The sequence below is a fragment of the Pleurodeles waltl genome, chromosome 7 (assembly GCF_031143425.1).
Source record: "Pleurodeles waltl isolate 20211129_DDA chromosome 7, aPleWal1.hap1.20221129, whole genome shotgun sequence".
NCBI classification, from domain to species: Eukaryota; Metazoa; Chordata; class Amphibia; order Caudata; family Salamandridae; genus Pleurodeles; species Pleurodeles waltl.
Window position 1 is genome coordinate 395761559 of NC_090446.1, and position 23679 is coordinate 395785237.

The following is a 23679-nucleotide window of genomic DNA, read 5'->3' on the forward strand; positions in this document are numbered from 1 at the left end:
CTCACGCGAGGAGGATATGATAGAGTATACCACGCAGGGTTCTCCAGAGGCTCTAGAGGGGTGGCTATCCTACTGCACCGATCTTTACCCATGGTGATCGCAGCCACGCAGTCCGACCCACAGGGTAGATTCGTAGTAGTCACAGGGACTCTTCAGGGACACCCGTTAAACCTTGTATGTGCCTACGCCCCTCCAGCGGGGCTTGACACCTTCCTACTTTCGCTCCACCGAGTGACCTCAGGACTTCCCCAAGGGACCACCCTACTGGGGGGGCGACTTCAATGCGGTCCTTGACCCAACTCTGGACATATCTGGGGAAATCACCACCAATAGATCTCAGAGGGCTTCAGCCCTAAGCAATTGGGCGGAAAGCCTCGGCCTGTGCGAGGTGTGGCGCACCTGGCACCCCAGAGAGCGCCAGTACACGCACACGTCCGCGGCCCACCAGACGCAATCCAGAATAGACCTTGTGTTTATGCCCGCTCTGGACTTCTTAAACATCACCGGGGCAGAGATTCTCCCCCGAGGGGTCTCGGACCATGCGCCGATAAGTATCCGACTATGCGGAGTAGACCCCACCAAACGGCCTATGTGGCGCCTGAACGCTTGGCACCTGCAGGATAAAGATTACATGCAGGAGCTCAGGAATCACCTCAGTCAATATTTTGAACTTAACGTAGGTTCGGTTCAATCCCCGGGAATAATATGGGCCGCTTGTAAGGCTACTCTTAGAGGGCACGCCAAACACATTCTTCGGTCCCGTGAGCGGGACCAGAACTCCCAGATCTCTGTAATGGAAACCGAGGCTCTAAGACTGGAACGCCAGCATGTAAACTCGGCCTCGGCCTCTACCATGAGGCGACTGACAAGGGTGAGAGAGGATATCAAACATATGATGCTGGAGTCGGCCAAACACATGTGGAGAGCCTCAGCAGCCCGAATATATGGATGGGGGGGATAAAAACTGGAAACTGCTGCACTGGCTAGCCACCCGCCCCATGGCTGGCAGAATTATACCCGAGATCATAGAGGACTCGGGCTCCCTTGTTAAAACATCTGCAGAAATTGCACAGAGCTTCGCCTCCTACTATACGCGTCTATATGCCAAGCACCCACGCCGCCCCCCCCCCCCCCCCCCCCCCCCCCATTGAGAGAGAGAGACCCCACTACTAAACGATATTACCCTTCCAAGGGTGTCCCCAGAGGCGAGAAATAGAATGGAGGAGGCCATTACCCTTGCTGAGATTGGCAGTGCAATATCTAGCCTGGCAACGGGCAAAACCCCAGGCCCGGACGGCTTCCCAGCAGAACTATATAGTAAATGCAGGGACATCCTGGGTCCCCACCTACTTAATATGTACCACGAAGCTGAAAACCAAGGCCGCTTCCCCACTGAGATTGACCAAGCGACAATTGTGGTGATCCCCAAAACCCAGCCCCCTTCACGACACTGCTCAGCGTACCGGCCCATCTCGCTCCTAAATGTCGAAATTAAGGTACTCTCCTCGATCCTTGCCTCCAGACTAAAGGAGGTAATGCCCACTCTGGTTCACCCTGACCAATGTGGCTTCATGCCTACCCGTAGTACCAGGCACTGCATCAGGCGGTTACATCTGGCTTTGGCGCACCGCCAAACTCTGTCACACAAATACTTGCCACTACTTCTACTTGATTTTGAAAAGGCCTTTGATACGGTGGATTGGTCTTACCTCGAACAGGTCCTGCATAAAAATGGGCTCGGACCGAAATTCAGAGGACTAGTGAAACTCCTATACTCTAATCCGACTGCCCGAGTCCGGGTGAACGGAGTAGTCTCCGACCCGTTCCCCATTGGCCGTGGAACGCGACAGGGATGCCCGCTATCCCCTCTACTTTTTGCGCTAGTAATAGAACCCTTGGCGATACTACTGAGAAACGACCCATTGATTGAGGGCTGGCACTGGCCCATCGGTTCGGAAGACCGAGTGGCATTATACGCAGATGATGTTCTTCTGTATATCTCCAACCCACCCAAAAGCGGCCCGCGCGTCCTAGAAATCCTGAGACTTTTCACAGAAGCCTCAGGATTGATCCTGAACCCAGCCAAGTCCCTGCTAGTCCCCCTACACCGCTCTCACGACTGTATAGACTGGCAACAAAACATCCCAGTTCGGAGAAACAGCTTCAAATACCTAGGAATACATATCTCACTTCTTCCCGAGTTAGCATGGGAACTTAATATCACGCCACTAACAAAGAAAATCAAGCTCGACCTCCTGCGCTGGAAGGTGCTTCCCCTGAATCTACTTGGCAGAATAGCGCTGTACAAGATGATGATCCTCCCCAGGCTCCTATACCTCCTACAGAACTTCCCACTTCCCGTCCCCAGGAAATGGTTCAGAGAGATGGATTCCTTAGCACGCCAATTCATATGGGGCGGAACTCGCGCACGATTGTCACTTAAAACATGTCAGAGAGACATATACGAGGGGGGCTTAGGCATGTCCAATATCCAATACTACTAGCTAGCGATGCACACACTTGTAATTAATGACTGGGTGGTAGGTGGTTGGTCAGACCCCGCATACAAACTAGAACTACAAACAATGGGCTACCCACAGATCTTCGGCACCCTTTATGGGAATCCGATCCCTCGAGATACCCCAGATGTAACCCAAGTGGTGCTACAGGGATGGCGGACAGCTCAGAAAGTGACGGGGTGGTGGGGACGCCTTACCCAACAGACCCCGCTATGGCACGGGAGGCAGTTGGAACATGTGGCAGGCCTAGAGGGCCTTCAGACCTGGGACAACATAGGTATCTCCACTCTGGGTGATATCTGGGAAGGGTCACATATGCGGTCCTTTCAGGACCTCCAGAAACAATACGCCTTGAACAAGACACAGTTCTACCGATACCTTCAGTTGCGCCATGCCCTACTAGTCCACATACAGTCTGGAGACATCATCCCCGAGCATAGCCCCATGGAAGCCAAAGCTCTGATGGGAAACCTGGGCAGAGGAGGGGTTTCCCAGATATATTGCACCCTAACTACCGTCGCGGCGGGCCCCCTGGGAGGACTTCGCAGGAGGTGGGAGGATTGGGTGGGTCCCATGGAGGACACGGATTGGACAGAAGCACTGATGGCCCCGCGCTCCCTTACAATGGCCACTCGCCTCCGGTTAATACAAACCTACTTTCTGCATGACGCATATCTCACGCCCGACAAACTACACAAAGCGGGCCTCCGCTCCTCGGCGGAATGCACACGTTGTGGGAGCCCCACAGCTGACTTCTTCCACATGGTATGGGCATGCCCGATAATAGCGGCCTACTGGGGGCGGTTGTGCAGGAGATTTCTGGGGTCTTACAAGAGGAGGTGGAGAGGTTGCCAGTGCCCCTCCTCCTGGGGGTCATGGGTGACACTGGGCTGAGAAGATCAGACCGGACCTTTTTAGGGATGGCATGCCTGGTGGCCAAGAGGGATATAATGACAGAGTGGAAGGCAAAGAATGCGCCGACACTGATTAAGTGGAGACGGGGGGTGGATTGGTGTGCGCAGCGTGAGAAACTTATATATGAGGCCAGAGGTTGTTTGAATAAGCATAACAAGATATGGGGGAGGTGGGAGGGCACGGCAGGCTTTTAGGTTTTAGGATTGTATATTGTATGTATCAACAAAGTGTGGGGGGGGACCTAGGATTCGACCATCATTGTTTAAATGCCCGTTGGCATCATGTTGATTTGTATTTACTACTGTTTTCGTGCAAAATCAATAAAAATTTCTTTATCAAAAAAAAAAGTCTTTGAGAAAAGGTCAATGTGTTCAAGTCTAATTTATAAACTGGATCCAACCAAGTCGCCAAGTAATACAGACAGATTTGTCATGCCCAATCCCCCATCATACAAGCCTTTCCGACAATACTGCAATACTATACGATGTCTATTTCCCTGCCAGAGGAAACCTTTGATGGTCCTATCCGAAGAGCAGAACCAGTAGCGAGTCAGTGGAAACAATACATTCGGAAAAATATATATTTTTTAAATCATTGGAAGGACCATCATTTTGAAAAGAGTTATGTGACCGAAAAGATTCGGGGGGAGGAGCGCATTTCAGCATATCTGCAGTAGCTTGCTGTGTTAGTGGCTTCAAATTTAGGGTCCAGGTCAAGTCTGGCAGAAGCATCCTCCAAATTCGAAGGCACTGAAGCTCAGTCGCTTGATAGATACTGTAGTTTGCCAGTCAAAGCATGCTTGTGCTAACCCACAAAAGAAAAACTGAAAATAATTTATATGGTACTTATTTACAGAGTGGTTACCATGCAAGCCTGGCATGGATCCTGCCTTTTCAGTCCTTCAATGCACACAAGTGCTTTATAATGACATGCAATAAAGTGTTCTAATAACCTCAACGTATACCTATATAATGTATATAGCACATAAGAACTGCATCATCAAAATGAAATTTAAAAAAAACTCCTATGCAGTGCATTGTTTCCTGCGTCACCTCATGTTTTATATAAACTGGCCACTCATGCTATCAGCTCGTGAGGTCACCGATGTATCTCCTCTCTGAACAAGGAGAACGACGACAGGCCCAAAGCAAGCATTTCCAGTAAGTAGAAAAATCTAGTGTTCAAAAAATTTGAAAAGAAAGTACTTTAGTCCCATACAAATTATGAAGTGGAAAGTTACAGAGCCCGAAAATGCTATATAGCAGCCATGGCCTTGCAACCCGAGCCACAGATGTCTATTTCAGAATGCAAAGACAAACTACTAGCAAATTAGGCCAAACTTCTGTGTACGGAAGAAAACAAAGACTGCCTGACCAAAAATCACCAGCTTCGTTTTAAAAGGCAAGTTAGAATTACAGAAGTGAAACAGTAAGAAATATTTACAGGGAGGAGGGGTCACTGGGCTGCCACCCAGCCTGGAGTCATGGCTCCTCAAGTTTTGTTCTACGCTTGTGTGTGTGTTTTTCCCCCCCAGAAACAATGGGCCACATTCACTAAGAAAACCTACAGTCTACTCCTACATTAAGGGGGGGATGTTTTTTTCTGGTTTTGGAATTCTCAAAGAATTCCAGAAGTAATCATGGGAGCGTGCAACAGTCACAACTTTTCAGAAGTACTCGCAATCCTAAGCAGCTACACGTACTTAACTGCTCATGTAAAACAATTTCATATGAGAAAAAAATTACTAAGAGTTACCTTTCTTACTTTTCCCCCCCCAATTTTCCACCAGAAATGTTTTTTTCCTGGTGGAGAAGCCACAGCTCCTACACCTCCACAAATTTTAGGAAAGTTTCCCCTTATTCTCTTACTCCTATCTGTAACAACATTAAGTAGTTACCAATTCATACATTTGTCAGTGGGCACAAACTCTATGGCATCCCCACCGTGGAATGCACACTCCACACCCATGAGAGCAGATTTACTCAAACCTAATGTTACATAATACAAGTGTTATATTATGTGTGTGTAAATTGAGTTATAAGCTTAACTTCACATTCCACTTTCGTAAATTAAGCCATTTACACAAGAAAGATGAACCTATACATGCAAATGACTGAAACGGATAATTGGGCACATTAGCCCAATTCCCTGCTTCCCGGGAAATCATTTGACAAGTAATTCTCATGGTGCCCAATTAGGTGCTGGGAAATGGTTTGCATTCAAAATTTACCTGCAGACCAGGATGTGGACATTGATCTAGCCAAGGGTGACCACCATACACGTCACTGTAATGGCAATGGATACCACAGTGGTGGTGTCTTCTGTAATATCACGCTAATGCTTGGTCCCCTTTTCACTTTGGACACACTTTGGTTGTGTGGCACACCCGTAAGTGAGAAATAACACAGACCTTTTCCAGCTGGCCCGCAGCTCTGTGTGAATTGTAATATTGTATACAATACTCGGAGACATGGTGAGGCACATTCTGTTCAATCGTTTTTAGCTTGTCTAGCTTAGCTTTAGCTGGTCTGTGCCATTGCAGGCTGGAACAAACCATGTGAGAATTAATTTGGTGCAGTCATTCAATGGACATTCTGTTGGAACAAATGGGCCAGAGAGTGGTGCAATTTTCAGCTCCTCAGGCAAAATAGAACTGTGCAATGGCGCAGTCCCCGTATAGGTTTTCAAGGTAAATGGGCAATAATTTGACCTAACTACTAGGCGACTCCATAAGGCACCTTTCTTAAACCACAGATCTTGGATAAATAATATACCCTCTGAAGGGGAACTTGTGCATCCCCAAATGCAACAAATATAAAGCATACAGTATTAGTGTACTTCTGGTGTGTAGTCGTAGAATACACAATGAGAATAAGCTAAGACAGTCATGTCCCTCTCAGGCAGTGAATCCACTCTGACCTCTTAAAGTCAAAGAAGAAGTTCAGAAATAGTCTGGTCAAATGACAGGACTATTTGATTGTACTGAAGATGCTGTGAACTGCTGCTCTGAAACAGGTCAATGCTGTGGTGGTGCTGAGAGGGGATGTATCTAAGTCTGAAGCATAAATGGATGTTGCACCAGCCACAAATTGAGTGCCTCAAAAGTCAAATAGGATTCATGTTTTACATGTGTACTTCACAAGAAAATATTAACTCCTGTGTTGGAAACCTAGACTGCATCATTTGTATGTAGGGCAGTTATAAAGATGCATTGCTCTTCATAACCCCATCACTTAACTAATTCCGTAACAATTATAACGGTCATTTATGCAGCCAAAATGAGGCATGCAGTGGCTCCTCTTGGTGCATGTCAGTAAGAGGAAGGGCCACTGAAATGATGCAGTTCTGTGACTGGCATATTCTGCAGAGAGGCAGATGCTTTGCAGAAATCATCAGGTCACTTTTTAGTTGCAGACTCTTGTAGCCAAGCGTTAAACTGGTACTAATAAAGAGAAATCTTTAACTGACATGTTCCGGCTTGACATCCTGTGATTCTGGGCAAATGACTTACTCTGCCCCTGCAACCAAAAATTTAACGTTTTCTTGTATAATGTAACCAGTGCTCATGTAAAGTGCCCTAATACCTTAGTATCAAGTCTGCGTTATATAAAACTGCAAAAAAAAAAAAAAAACGCTTAGATACCTCCGGTGTGGAATTTGTGCTACATAACTGCAAAAAAAAAAAAATAATAATAATAAAGTCTCCTACAGAAAATCGCAAAGAAACAACAAGATACCCGAAAACAAGGAAGAGGAAGAAACAACATCCTGCAGAGTGTGAAGCAGCAATAATAGTGCACCACACTAAGGTACATGGCCGTTTGTGCAATAATCATTGTAAAAGGGTCAGTCCCCAAGGGGTAACAAAAGATCCTCAAGGTGGGTTAATTTACCAACTAAATGAAGGGATTTTTAAAAGGCAGGCCCAGGCATGGATAGAAAGTGGCAGGCGTGAGCTAGCCCACATAATAGAGTACATGTCAAGAAGAGCATTGCTTGTGTGCTGCTATGCTCAACCTAAAAAAATGCCAGCAGCTGGGTCCACCAAATCGGCGCGTTGCAGATTAACTTCTTCTGCACAGATTTGTAGTAAATTATTGCGATAATCCTGCCTTACAGTAACTAGGAATACTTTGCTACTGATTTGCACTGCTTGTCTAGAACCATTGTTAAAACCAACATTTCAAATGCAATGGGTCTCGTATTTGCTCGAGTTAAAGCTGGTAGCGTTGTAAATTCGTAACTGGACTTTTCTTGCCACAAACTAAAAATGAAAATAACAAATGACAAAGCCAATTTAAAGCCCCACGCCCGTCATGAGCGTGTGCGCGAAGGAGTCTCACTAAAGGAAAAAGCAGTTAGCTCGCAAAACTGCCCCAAGGAGGGACAAACAAAGCATTTACCAATGATAAAGGAATTTTGAAAGGCAAGCCCACGAACGAGTGATCGTGATGGACGTGCAGTTGGCGTGGTTAAAAGCCCATAGAGGTTACAACATGTTAGAGCGCTTGCACGCTTGACCTAAAAAGGAAATAGAAATTCAAAATCGTCACATAAGAGTACACATCTGATAGAATCAAGAATAAAAACTGAATTTATTATTTTAAATCTATATAAAATTAATGATTAAGTTACTTACCTTCTGTAGCACCCTTTCTGTTAAACACCCTTCCTAACCACAGATTGCTCTCCTTGTGACTCTTCATAAGGAAGACTGGAGCCAAAAGTTGTTTTTTTTTTGTTTTGTTTTTGTTTTGTTTTTTTTAATAGCAATTCCCTCCCATGTCGATGGGTGGTGTCAAGTCGCTCCAAGTCAGATCCGTCCCACCCCTGCTGTGACTTCGGGGCACCTATATCAACTGCACCCCAGCACGCTGTAATTTATTTCTGATCTCTGCCAGAGTGCAGGAACATGAGGAGGAAGCAGCACAAGACACAGAAAGAAAACTTATGCAGTGATATGGAGTACATAAAGGAAAAGAAATAAGTAGTTGCTTTATGCGAACTTTAGAAAGATACAAGTCATCGAATCACGGTTCCAAAATGTTATGTTCAATGGGGACAAACAGAATTGATAATAAAGACATCAAATAAGACACAAGCAAATGAGTGACAAATATTCAATAAATCTGAAACAATGGGATGATGCAACGGCCAACTCCAACTACTGGAAGAATGCACAGTAGATATTAGACAAGCAAGACCTCAAAAGATTTTACAGTAGCAAACAGACCAAGGAGACAAACCGTAGACCAACATAATGTCCTTCAACCTCTGCTATCTCAAAAAATAAACCAAAAAGGTGTAGCTCAAGTCTATTATTCAACAATTGATACAGAAAACACTAACAATCCACACATGTAGGATTGTACATGATAAAGGTAAGTCCATCAATCCTAAAAAAATCTCCCTCTAAACTCCACAAGACAGTAATGGATTAGCAAATTCAAGCATAAAAATACAACATCTTGTCGCACAGAATATACATTTTTGCAGCACAACCACACCAGTATTGACTGGCTCCATGTCATCTGGGACATTCTTTAACAATTAGCAGGTATGTTAGTCCATTTTGTTTGACTACTGTGAATTAAAGACTATAATTAATCAATATGCAACAATTTCAATACCACAAATCCTAGACTTGAAACTCAGGTTCCCAGTCCACACAGACCCCACTCAATCTCAATCCGACATGTCGCCATACACATTTTTCACCTTGCCCCATCCATTTCTTCACATTGCCTGGACATGGCTTCCTGCTCCACAGAACAAACTTGGCCTCTTGCTCCTTCACCTCACACTTGTATAATTTTGAGTGACAAAGCAAACCATACTCACATTCTGATTAGTATGCAATTATTAAACCTTCGAAATTCTACTAAGCTCCTATTGCAGCACAGATTTGACCAGCTATAACCTGGTTTTACAAAGGGAAAAAAACAGGATGTAATTTCCCATCTCAATTTCAGAAACCCAAAATCAAGTGGTAAAACTATCCCTGTTTAAACTGCAAGCCGTATTAAAGGATTTACCATAATCAATCTGCAGCTCTTACAACAAGGGTCTTGATACTATGCCCCCCACCAAACCCCAGAAATGCTTCTCCATTTTTCTACCACAAATAATTCTGATTTAGGGTGTCACGCCACTCATCCTTAAGGTATCACCCAGCCAAGGATATTACGCCTAACCTAGCCAAAACATACATACACCTATATAGACATGCGCACGCGCACGCACACACACACACACACATTATTACATAAATAAACACACACACACCTTCATTAAAAATAAATAAAATGTTACAGGAACGTTAGGTTCACGTTTTACTCACAAAAAATAAATTCAGCAGTTATGCTTGTACTTAGTTATTTTATGAAACTACAACTTGCAGACTAAAGTAACCAAAACGGCACAAGAGAGTCTTCGGATAATTATAACAGTAACTGAGAATTTCTATGGTTTTGTGTTGGTAAAACGTGAACCCAATTATAACATCCCTGTAACCTTTTTTTTTTTTTTTTTTTTTAATTTTATGTTTTTTTTAACGCAAAGTAATATATCATTACTACACGTTAATACGCCCAACCCCTCCCAACCCCCACCCCCCCACAACCCCTATGCACTAACCCCACACTCTGGTACCCCCCCTTCCATGCGTCTTATGGGGTCAGGATACCCGTATACCGACCCCTTATGTGTTTTTACACTTTTTTGTCCTTACTTCCAGCCCAAGTGACAAACAAAATATTGGCCACAACTTTCCTCTCAGTTTGCAGCCAGCCAAATCAGGACCTTGCTTTTTTTTGCCCGAGATCCTCATCCCTAGATACCTATATTTTTTTCACCTTTAATAACGCAAAAAATTACTTCACACACATACACACACAAAAAACTAAGAAATTCAGCAGTTAGTTATACTTCTCATGAAACTAATTTGTGTTGTAAGGTAACTAACTGGCCACCCCCCCCGCACAGTTTTCTCATCAATAATTTCAGTGATATCAAGGATGTCATAGTAGATGTCATGACTAATGTAATATGTGGAGTAAACCGAGAATGGTGGGGGCGTGAGTTATAGTTACCACAGGGCACTAGTCAATCCTGATTGGCCGGCCACAACTTAACAATATGTTGAGGCAGCAATTACAGGGCTCAGGGCCATGATCCCTGCGTCCTGAAAATGATTTGGAAAAAATCATTAACAGTTCAGAGTGAGCATATCCTGACCCTAAAGGCGCATGTGTTGGGGTCCCAGAGCATCCTCATCCTGCTTGATGGCTAGAGAATGGGTAACATAGTGGCAGCCATTACAGGATTCTGCTTCATGGCCACCATGCATTGTAGTGAATGACAGGTTTTGAGAGTCACTATAAGATACAGATAGAAAATGTGATGACAGATTTTAGTTATTACAATATAAATCAACTGTTTGTGGTACCAATTTTAATAAGTGTGGTGTCTAAGATTTTACAGTGTGAAAAATGCTCATCATTTGCTGAGATTTGATCAATTTTGAAAAAACTATTCTGGCAGAATTGATGTTAACTAAAATGATAGCCCATTTTCTATACATTTACACTATCTTACTCAAGCATGTGAAAATTGAACAAAGTAAAACATGTATATTGAACAGAAGAAGTAGTCGGTCAGTTGATTCTACAGTGGTCTGCTGCAGCCCCCACGCTGTTCCAATGAACAACTAGAGCCCTAACCTTCTGTATTTAATGTTAGAAGTGTGCCATCTCTGAAGTCATTTTGATGCCTCCAAAGCTGTAAAATAAAGCATTTAGAGAAATTTTAGTTAGTGCTCTAGAAAGCTCAAATGAGGACGCGCAGGGGGACTGAACAGGGCTGTATTATTCTTTTGAACAGGATTCACAGTTTAATAAATTGCTTATCCCATTAATGTCAGACACATTATCAGGGCAATTCACAAAAGGTACACTTTCAGTTCTGTGTAATTTACATGGCTAAGGGCTAACTAATGCTTATAGAGTCATTATGTTTCTTACACATCTGAAAACCAGTCAAAAACAAGCATTGGCAAAGCAAATAGGTCCCGCCTATGTGAGAACTATTGGCTTTGCCAGAGTGGCGTAGAGTGAGGTAGTAAGTTGTGGGTTTAACTAACTAAAGCTAGGGTGAAAACAGAAATAAACTGTATGCCTGTGTTGAATGTACGAACGCACATTGCACAGCCAAGAATAATACCCAAATTCCTATATGGAAAATGTCACTTACCCAGTGTACATCTGTTCGTGGCATGAGATGCTGCAGATTCACATGCTGTGCATTATCCTGCCATCTAGTGTTGGGCTCTGAGTGTTACAAGTTGTTTTACTTCAAAGAAGTCTTTTCAAGTCACAAGACCAAGGGACTCCTCCCTTTCGGCTCCATTGGGCATGGGCGTCGACTCCATCTTAGATGGTTTTCCCCGCAGAGGGTGAGGTAGGAGTTGTGAATATACTAAATGTGCCCATGCAATGGAGTAAGTATGTATGTACATTGTGTATTAAAATAGTATTTATTTACAAATTTACAATTTTCATTCAACTTATAACGGCTACAGGCTCCCGGGGAGGCGGGAGGGCGCATGTGAATCTGCAGCGTCTCATGCCACGAACAGATGTACACTGGGTAAGTGACATTTTCTGTTCAATGGCATGTGTAGCTGCAGATACACATGCTGTGCATAGACTAATAAGCAGTAATCTCCCCAAAAAAGCGGTGGCTTAGCCTGTAGGAGTTGAAGTTGTTTGAAATAATGTTCTTAATACAGCCTGTCCTACTGTGGCTTGTTGTGTTGTTAACACATCTACACAGTAATGTTTTTTGAATGTATGAGGCGTAGACCATGTGGCTGCCTTACAAATTTCCGTCATAGGTATATTTCCTAGAAAGGCCATTGTGGTGCCTTTTTTCCTAGTGGAATGCGCTCTTGGTGTAATAGGTAGATCTCTTTTTGCCTTAATATAGCAAGTTTGAATACATTTCACTATCCATCTGGCAATGCCTTGCTTGGATATAGGATTACATGCATGAGGTTTCTGGAAGGCTACAAACAATTGTTTTGGTTTACAAAACTGTTTCGTTCTTTCAATGTAATACATTAGTGCTCTTTTTATGTCTAATGTATGTAAGGCTCTTTTGGCTACTGAGTCTGGTTGTGGAAAGAAGACTGGGAGTTCCACTGTTTGGTTTAGGTGGAATGGTGATATAACCTTTGGTAAGAATTTGGGATTTGTACGGAGAACCACTTTATGTTTATGTATTTGTATAAAGGGTTCTTGTATAGTAAATGATTGTATCTCACTTACTCTTCTAAGTGATGTGATAACTTAGAAGGTAGCCTTTCTAATAGCTAACTATTGCATTTCACAAGAGTGCATGGGTTCAAATGGTGGTTCCATGAGTCGTGTTAATACAATATTAAGGTTCCACAAAGGTACTGGTGGTGTTCTCGGGGTATGATTCTTTTTAATCCCTCCATAAATGCTTTGATGACTGGGATTCTAAAAAGCGATGTTGAATGTGTAATCTGCAGATAGGCAGATATTGCTGTGAGATGTATTTTAATAGAAGAGAATGCTAGTTTAGACTTTTGTAAGTGTAATAAGTAACTTACAATGTCCTTTGCGGAAGCATGTAGTGGTTGAATTTGATTATTGTGGCAGTAATAAACAAATCTTTTCCACTTGTTGGCATAATAATAATGTCTTGTAGTAGGTTTTCTAGCTTGTTTAATGACCTCCATACATTCTTGTGTAAGGTCTAAGTGTCCAAATTATAAGACTTCGGGAGCCAGATTGCTAGATTGAGCGATGCTGGATTTGGGTGTCTGAACTGTTGTTTGTGTTGAGTTAACATATCTGGCCTGTTTGGTAATTTGACGTGAGGTACTACTGATAGGTCCAGCAGTGTTGTGTACCACGGTTGGCGAGCCCAAGTCGGTGCTATGAGTATTAGTTTGAGTCTGTTTTGACTCAGTTTGTTTACCAGATAAGGAATGAGTGGGAGAGGGAGAAAAGCGTAAGCAAATATCCCTGACCAACTGATCCATAATGCATTGCCCTTGGACTGAGGGTGTGGGTATATGGACGCAAAGTTTTGGCATTTTGCATTTTCTTTTGTTGCAAATAGGTATATTTTTGGTGTTCCCCAGCGTAGAAAGTAATCTTGTAGGATCTGGGGATGAATTTCCCATTCGTGTGTTTGTTGGTGATCTCGACTGAGATTGTCGGCTAACTGGTTCTGAATGCCTGGGATGTATTGTGCTATTAGGCGAATGTGATTGTGAATTGCCCAATGCCAAATTTTCTGTGCTAAGAGACAGTTGTGACGAGTGTGTTCCCCCGTTTGTTGATGTAATACATTGTCGTCATGTTGTCGGTTTTGACAAGAATGTGTTTGTGGGCTATCAGTGGTTGAAATGCTTTCAGTGCTAGAAACACTGCCAATAGTTCTAAATGATTTATGTGCAGTTGTTTTTGTTGATTGTCCTATTGTCCCTGTATACTGTGCCGGTTGAGGTGTGCACCCCACCCCATCATGGAAGCATCTGTTGTGATCACGTATTGAGGCACTGGGTCTTGGAACGGCCGCCCTTGGTTTAAATTTATAGGGTTCCACCACTGAAGCGAGAAGTGTGTCTGGCGGTCTACCAACACTAGATCTTGGAGTTGACCCTGTGCTTGTGTCCATTGTTTTGCTAGGCACTGTTGTAAGGGCCGCATGTGTAATCTTGTGTTTGGGACAATGGCTATGCATGAGGACATCATGCCTAGGAGTTTCATTACAAACCTCACTTGATAGTGTTGGTTTGGCTGCATGTTTAATGCTATATTGTGGAACGTGTGTACCCTTTGCGGACTTGGAGTGGCAATCACTTTTTGTGTGTTGAGTGTTGCTCCCAAGTATTGTTTTATCTGGGATGGTTGTAGATGAGATTTTTGGTATTTTATAGAAAAACCTAGTTTGTGTAGAGTTACTATAACGTACTGCGTGTGAAGACACTGTTGCTGAGTGCTGATTTTTTATTAACCAATCATCTAAGTATGGTAATACGTGCATGTGCTTTCTCCTTATATGAGCGGCTACTACTGCAAGGCATTTTGTGAATACCCTTGGGGCTGTTATCCCGAACGGTAACACCTTGAATTGATAATGCAAGCCGTGGATGACAAACCTTAAGTATTTCCTGTGCAAAGGATGTATGGGTATGTGGAAATATGCATCCTTTAGATCTAACGTTGACATGTAGTCCTGTTTTTTTGAGCAAGGGAATCACGTCTTGAAGTGTTACCATGTGGCAGTGATCTGATTTGATGTAGAGATTCAGCGTTCTGAGGTCTAATATGGGTCTCAATGTTTTGTCTTTCTTTGGAATTAGGAAATATAGTGAATAGACACCTGTTCCTTTTTGATGGTTGGGTACTAATTCTATTGCTTGTTTTTGTAACAATGCTTGGACTTCTAGCTGTAACAGGTCTAAGTGTTTGGACATACTGTGTGCTTTTGGGGGCACATCTGGTGGGAAATTTATGAATTCTATGCAATAAACATGTTGGATAATGGCTAGGACCCACGCGTCTGTAGTTATGTTTGTCCAGTTTTTGCAGAATGCAGTAAGTCTCCCCCCACTGGTGTTAAGTGTTGGGGGTTTGTGATATTGAAGTCACTGCTTGGTTTGACTTGTTTTGGGGCTTTGGACTTTTCCCCTTGCTCTTGGGAATTGTCCACCCCTGTATGAACCTCGAAACCCTCCTCTCTGGTACTGGCCCTGATAGGTGGGTCTGGTTTGTGAGGTGGAAGGCTCTGGTGTTTGTGTACGACCCCCACCTCTATATTGTGGCTTTCTAAATGTGCCTCTGCTTTGTGGGGAGTAGAGCGCGCCCATGGCTTTGGCAGTGTCTGTGTCCTTTAGTTTTTCAATTGCCGTGTCCACCTCCAGCCCAAACAATTGTTCCTGGTTAAAAGGCATATTTAACACAGCTTGCTGGATTTCCGGTTTAAATCCTGAGCTCCGTAACCATGCATGCCTGTGAATGGTTACCGCAGTATTGACTGTCCGTGCTGCTGTGTCTGCCGAGTCCAATGCGGACCTTATCTGGTTGTTGGAAATTGCTTGTCCTTCAACAACCTGCTGGGCACGTTTCTGGTGTTTCTTGGGCAAGTTCTGTATAATGTGTTGCATCTCATCCCAGTGTGCCCTGTCGTAGCGAGCCAGTAGAGCTTGCGAACTGGCTATCCACCATTGATTGGCTGCCTGTGCTGCCACTCGTTTGCCTGCAGCATCGAACTTCCTACTCTCTTTGTCAGGCGGTGGTGCGTCTCCTGATTACTGAGAGTTGGCCCTCTTCCTTGCTGCTCCCACAACCACCGAATCTGGTGTCAGTTGCTGTGTTATAAACACAGGGTCCGTAGGGGGAGGTTTGTATTTTTTCTCCACCCTAGGCGTGACAGCCCTTCCTTTCACTGGCTATTGGAAGACCTGCTTTGCGTGCTTGAGCATGCCTGGGGGCATTGGCAAACTTTGGTAGGAACTGTGGGTGGATGCCAAGGTGTTAAATAGAAAATAGTCCTCTATTGGCTCCGAATGCATTGCTACATTGTGGAATGTAGCTGCCCTTGATAGTACCTGCGTGTATGCAGTACTGTCCTCTGGAGGTGACGGCCTTGCTGGTTAACAATCTGGGCTGTTGTCGGAGACCGATGCATCATATAAGTCCCATGCATCCGGGTCATCCTGTGTCATCCCCGTATGTGTAGGTGACTGCATTGGGGGTGTTACCGGGGACAGCTGTGGTGAATGTAGTGGAGAAGGCTGTGGCGAAAACCTTGGTGGTGGTGTTTTGTCTCTTGCCACTTTAGCCTTTGGCTGCATTTCTGACTCTTGAAATGCCAGCTTTCTCTTGAGTTTAAGTGGAGGAAGAGTTTGAATTTTACCAATCTCTTTCTGGATATGCAGCCTCCTTTGGGTATGGTCTGGTTCCCTCATACTTATTTCCTGCTCAAATCTATGTTCATGCATTTAGCTGGAAAGTCCTTGCTCTTCCGTGTAAGAGCACAATTTCGGCTCGGAGGCTGCTTTTTTCGGTACCGAAGGTTTCGAAAGAGTCTTTTTCGGTTCTGAGCTAACCTTTTTCACCTTCGGTGTGTCGAACTCTCGGTGCCGAGATCATTCGGAGCCTGAATCTCGACCGAGTCGGATGTCTTCGGCAGGTTTGTGGCCTTTTTCGGTGCCGATGGTTGGTCACCGTGTTTTCGATGGGTTAAGCCATGGCCTGCTGGTGGTGGCATCCCCTTGGCCTTTATGATCTTGGAGTGAGTCTTGGATGGGACAGTTTTACTCACTGTTTTCGGCATTGTCCCCGGTCGCTCACTTTCGGAATCGTCTGAGTCAGTTCCCTGGATGGCGATTCTTTCCTCCTCTTCGACGTCGATCTGTTCTCTTGGTGTCGACGCCATTTGCAGTCTTCTGGCTCTTCGATCGCATAGGGTCTTTTTCGATCGAAATGCCCGGCAGGCCTCGCAAGTATCCTCCCTGTGTTCTGGTGATAGACACAGATTACAGACCAAGTGTTGGTCTGTATAAGGATACTTCGCGTGAGGGTCCGGTCCATTAGTTTCTACGATGGACGCGGTCGGGCCGACCAGGCCCCGCTGAAGAGTGGAAGCCCCGAAGGGCCGCCGGAGCGCTTCTACTACCGGTGTCGATATACTAACACTAACCGGTACCGAGCGTGAACAATACAGTCAAATTTTCGATATTTAGCTAACTTTCCAGATTCGAAATACGGAGCGAAGAGGTACACGTCCGAACCTGATGGCGTAAAGAAAACAATCTAAGATGGAGTCGACGCCCATGCCCAATGGAGCCGAAAGGGAGGAGTCCCTCGGTCTTGTGACTCGAAAAGACTTCTTTGAAGAAAAACAACTTGTAACACTCCAAGCCCAACACTAGATGGCAGGATAATGCACAGCATGTGTATCTGCAGCTACACATGCCATCAAACATATTATATATATATAAAATGTATTTTTTTTTTTTTTTTAAACAAAACACATTGCAAAAAGAGGAAGAACTTGGTCCGTGCCTCATGCTCCAAGGAGGAGCAAACAAGAAAGGATAGTAAGCCATGAGCCAAGCAATCAAAAGATTGCAGTGAAAACGGTATGCTGTGGGTGAGTTGTAAGCTCACTGAATTGTAAACAATACATCTTGCAGCATAGCACATGGGCTGTGTAGGTGATACCTAAAAAGAGCATAAGTGTTAACAGTGGGTGTTTTAACAGGTAAGCTTCATATTCTGCATGTTGAGAATATGCGCATCCTTTAACACTACTGAGGTTATAGAAAACTCTTAAGTGTACCTTTAGATACCTTCCAGTAAGAAAAGCCTGTAGCAAACTGCGACAACCATTGAATGTTGTCATTGAAGATATCATTGATATCACTGATAACATCACAATGCTGTAACTTACAAGCATGTATTATGTGAGGTCATAAGCAGAGCATAGCAGGGGGATCAAGTTATAGTTAGTTCACTGACCAATAACTGGCAAATTTTAATGAGGTTTCTGGTTTATAAATATTCGTTTTTATCCACTAATAGACTTAACCATAACATCACTTCAACCTTTGCTTTTTTGAGCAAATATATTTCTCACTTTCTTTAGATCTCTCTCTACTTCATCCTAAGTCTTTTCTCCTCCCACATATCCCACTGACATGGCTTCTAATCTCACCCCTCTCCAAGAGACTCCTTTCCGGAATGCTGCTCTAAAGCCAGGGCCACTGGGATTATGAGACCGCTGTAATTTTAGTAGTGTTATTGATTTGCCACACAATCCAGAATCTGCGACTAAAACTGCAGATTTTTGTGTTTAAAAAAAAAAAGAAAAAAATGTTTCAAGCTCAAAATTAACAAAAAATATGGTGACTGGTTCCTGCACACAAGACAGCTTTTCGCAAAGGCTGACTGGTCACCCTTATGCTGCTTATTGCTGTATTTGGGTGTTAAATTAGTACTAATAATGTGAACTTTTTGCCCCCAGACACTTAACAGGTGTAAACAGGACAAAATAATGAAGTAATACCATCACAAAATGCTGCATGATTTGCCCTTTCTTGCCTCAACATTTAGTTAACCATACTGCATGATTTGTTCCTCCTCTCCGTAACTCCAGAGCCCTTGACTATAGCCCTCCAGCACCATGGAAATGTTCATCCTTCAGTACACTCCATGGGGGTCGGGTTTGGTTTCTGCAGGCTATATTCTCTTGCTCGAGTCCCAATATGAACAAGTGTTGCTATCTGGCCATTAGTGTTGCACTCTATATAGGTAGGCTTTTGGTGTAACCTTTTCAATATTTTTTTTATTTCCACCACTCTAATACTGTAATTTGGCAGACAGCAGAAACATTTGTAGTTTTAGAAACGAATGCGAAACTGCAATTAAGCTGGAGGTTAATTCTAAAATCTTTTTTTTTGGGGGGAGGGGGGGTTTCACCTCCAACCTATCATCCTTTGACAAATAGGTTTCTAAAAAAACGGACAATCCAAAAAGTGCCAGTAAAGCTCTCAATCTTCCCAAACATAATTTCCATCAACAGTGTCTGGATTATGAGCAAACATACATTCCAAGAATGAAATGGATCAATGAGTAACCCCATCAGAAAGGGGAGTGACAAAATGCGGTGCCATAAAACATGCAAATTAAACCTACTTCACAAATAACTGAAGGCTGAATAGGTTTCCCCATAACAGGGTCTTTATAAAGAGAAAGAATCATGTGCAGAAGTTCTGCCTACCAAGCTGTCCAATCACACACACCTATCCAAAGTGAGGCTATAAAAAGTGTACTCAGTTCTTAGAATCCAACCGCTGCTAGTTATTTACCAGTGTAGGTGAATAGGTTTCCCAACAGGGTATATAAATGTGCAGAGCTTCTGGTTCTACCAAGCTGTCAATCACACACCTATCCAAGTGAGGCTATAAAAGTGTACTCAGTTCTAGATCAACGCTGAGTATTTACAGTTGTATACCAATATATATGGCACTTCTGTTCTACCAACTGACTATGGACCTCAAGTATATTTACTACACTGGTTTCCAAAAAAGTGGTGAAATAAGAGCACTCTTCTGGAAGGACAGCATATCGAGTTGAAGAGGACAACTTCAGTGTATTGTACAAGCTAAAGGCATTTTGGAGTATCAATTCAAAAACATTTGAAGTAGAGTGGAGCCTTTTATCCCATGATTTAAAGAGGTGGGAAAGATCAGCAAACTCAGAGGGTATACCAAGTTTGACTTAAATGAAATAAATCAGCAGCAAAAGGCTATGCCTGGAAAACCTCTTTTTCAAGGCTTTTTAATTTGGCTTGACGCCAGGCAACCTCCTCTTCTAGCGCAGGTGTTAACACTGGCACTGTGCAGGACTATCAAAAACTGAGAAGGTGTCAAAGTGGATGCACTGACTAGATCTGAATGCACCAAATCGAATAAGATAGAAGAGCCCAAACAGCCGAATTCTGGGAGTCCACCACAGTAAGTTATTCAAAAAGAGCTAGCCAATGCAAAATGTGGGTACACAAGTCTATATTCTATTTAGCGGGCAGGTGATGGTATGATTTCTTTTGACATGAGTAAGACAATGCCAACATGCAACATTATTACAAATGATACATTATTATTGAGATAAACAAACTCATTCCCAAATAGCCTTTGGAAAAGTGGGTATTAATCACCATAGGGTAAACTGAGGACGAATCTGTTTTGTCCATTCAAACTGGAGGAGAAGCTCCAAGGGATTCTCTTCAACTAAAGAGGACATGCCGTACAATGCCGCAACGTGAAGAATAAATATCCACATCTGAGAGGGAAAGGCAAAAAGAAGGTAGCAGGAGTGGACAGGAGGGTTGAAATCTTTATTCTTTGCATGGGTAGGCTGTGGCTTTGCTCCAGGGGAATACAGGTTTTCATGTCTTGGTTGCTGCCACTGCTCTCAGTCCAAGTCCTAACAAGGATGGCACTTGGACAATTTAAAATGCTTCCAGCATAACTTTTCCCCTAAATCCTTATAGGAGTGTGGATGTAATGCTCTGGGTAAGCTACTTAGCATTTGTAGAATCTGGGGGGGTTGGAAATGAGTGGTTTGGAAGCAGGGATATGGATACCTTCAAGGAGGTTAATTCAGTGTCGTCATAACCTGCTCAGGCCATAGAAGTATGTTTCATCTACCCAGGTACTTGCGTAGATCATGCATTTGTTTAGAAGTCTGCCTGACTCACCAAGGATTAACCTGCAAAGCTGACTTTCTGAAATACTATCTTCGGGTTTTGATGGCACCTGGGAACTTACTGAGGGCTCGCCTGAAGGGAATCTTTGAAAACCCAGGGAATCCATGGTCCCAAGAACTCCAGAAGGCCTTGGAAACGTTCCAAATTGTAGACTCCGATCCTGCAATGAATTACATCCCTTTTGTGCCCTGAAAAAAGGTGAACAACCGGCAGCTGTGTCTAACTTCTTTTCAGTGAGACATCACTTCATTACACTCAGGGGACATCCTACTTCCTTTGAACGCCTTACACCTGGTGGTGAGACCTGATCCCTACCTCAAGAACTCAATCAACAGCTGGGTGTGCATAAACATCCTGCACATAAGACTCCTTGGACTACCCATAACAGACTTCAACCCTACTTGGGCCAGCACAGGATACGGAGAGGATTGCAGGCTGTCGAGCTTCAAACACAAATCATGGCTGTACCTTCTCTGCTGCTGCCCTGCTCTGGACGCAAGACGGAAGTCCCTCTTGAAACCCATTTCTCTACCAATGGGGGTGCATACTTGCTGCGGGACCTCCTCGTTTTGCTTCTCCCAATTTGATACAACATCATTGGCTAGATGATAGTGCCCAATATGTGAACGAACTCAGGGGCCTCTTGCATCCTCCTATAAGGAGCGCCTTAATTACATCAGCTACAGTCAGAAACTGATAAAGGATTAATTCTCTAAGATCTAACTAAGAGCCAATTAATCTGCTAGACTCAGGGGTGGATCACGCACAGCATTTTAGATACCAGTCATGTTCTATCTAGTGGCCATAACCCCTTGTAAAAATTTGGTACTGCACACACTATTTGTGCAGCACTTGTGTGACTAAGCCTGGCTCCCCTATCTTGCAGCGGTAGGTCCCATTGTTATCTTAACTAGTTTCAAACACAAGCTTTCGTCTTTTTATCCACTAAACAATAAAATTGACATTGAAAATAATAACCTGCCTACTACTTTGAAATGCACGATACTCAATGAGGACATGTTAGAGGTTGAGAGGACACAGGCTCTCTGCTCCGGTGGAGTCAAGCGAGCTGTTGGGCCCGATTAGTAACTATTCCCGATATACAACATAAGCTATGTGCAATTAGTGTTGCTTGGAGGTTACGCAAAAGAGAAGATTCTGGGGTTGGAACCAACTCCAATTGTGACCTGTTCTGAAGGTGGGAGAGGAAGAAAAACTGTTTTGGGAAACCAGTTATATATTGGACAATAAAGCAAACATTTACAGTAATGGTTTTCAAACTGTCGCCTGCATGTCCTTCAAAATGGGGCAGGAGTGTCCTGGGAGCTGCATCAAGGGGGCAGAACGCTAACAGAAAAAGATGATGATAAAAAAAAAAAAAACTGCTGCCACTTTGAAGCAGTGTTTAATGTGTATGCATACCTGTATATGTATTGGGAAGATGTGTGTATGGAAATGTTAATATATAACTTAACAGTGCTTCAGGGTCACCAAGTTAACAGCAACTGCTGCAAAGTGGTTATCTGGCCATTATAAGGTTTGAATCCCATCAGGTCTGACTCAGCCTTCACCTTACAAGGCTATGAAAATGACCATTAAAGAAGACAACAGCAGCACTTAGAAGTGCTGACGATTGGCAGAAGTGCTATATAAAAAAACAAGCACTGGCAAAGCCAATAGAGCTCGCTTTCAGAGAGGTAGAGCTATTGGGGTTGTAATTAGACATTATCTTTTACCCATGTGTTATGGAGTGGAGAGAATGTATGTGGTGTGGAGTGGAATTATGTGGGTTGGATTTGAACTGTTCGTGGTGGAATTATGTGGCATGGTGTTTTATGGAATAATGTGGATAGTAATTAAGTGGTATTGAGTACTGGAATGTGAAGTGGGACTGTCATGGAGTGTAATTATGGAATGGTATTTTGTGGAGTGGTATGTAGTGGAGTTTAATTATGTGGTGTGTTGAATTTTGAAGCATGATGTGGAATTATGTGATGTGGATTGGATATATGTGGTGTATTGTGTAATTGAGCTGATTGATTTGGTTTGATGTCAAAGTATGTGGTGTGCAAAGGAAATGTGTGGTCTTGATTGTGTGGTGTGAAACTGTACAGTTGAGTGGAATTATGCTGATTGGCATTATGTGGCATGGTCTAGAGTATATCTAAATACATTGTTGCTATGTGACAGTGATTTTATGTGGGGAGTAGTTATGTGGTATTGAATAGGTTAATTATGTGGAGTTGAATCATGTTGCGTTGAGTGGTATTATGTGGACTGTCATTATGTTGGGTTGCTGTGAATTGTGTGGTGTGGAATTGTGTGGAGTTGTGTGTCACACTAAACATCCAGGTATTCTACACAGAATTGGAAGCTTTGGATCAACCTACAGAAAAATACGTAATAAGCAATCACCCCAAATTAAACAAATAAAATAAAGATTTGAATGTTCCCTAAATCAAACAGGTTAACTGTTCCAGGTCAACATGGCTCCTGAGATAGGGTCAGGTGTATTTATTTGGAATCTATAATATTCTATTGTATAAAATATATATATATCCATCTATCTACACATATATACATATATATACATATATATACACACACACACACACACACACACATATATATATAAAATTCCTTCAGGAAATGGGAAACTTCTTTTGATCGTTCTTCATTATGAAACCTAAAAGATCATTCCCCACCATTGAGTATGTATAATTAATTCTTTGTAGGTGGGAGAGCAGCTTTAACCGTAGCGAGCTGAACATTGGCTGTTTTTTGGTTAAATAACCCCCTCAGGCAGTCTAGCACTTGTTATTGAAGATCACTTTGCATTCAGATATTCGTTAGTATCCTTGCACGAATATTTCAGAACTTACAGGTGCTGTCAGGCCGTGTCAAAGCTGCTACCATATAAAAGGGGGTTATTTCT

The 23679-nt window shown here is 43.3% G+C and overlaps 2 protein-coding genes across 11 annotated transcripts in view; both read right to left on the reverse strand.

Moving 5' to 3' along the window:
• Window positions 1–7957, reverse strand: part of RBM12 (RNA binding motif protein 12) — a 56166-nt gene extending 48209 nt beyond the window's left edge. The window contains exon 1 of the mRNA XM_069243854.1: window positions 7838–7957. The gene's annotated coding sequence lies outside the window, so the exon portion shown is untranslated. The remainder of the gene's footprint in view (window positions 1–7837) is intronic.
• The window catches only part of CPNE1 (copine 1), a 797848-nt gene that overhangs the window by 750091 nt on the left and 24078 nt on the right, over window positions 1–23679 (reverse strand). The gene's annotated exons all lie outside the window — the stretch shown is intronic.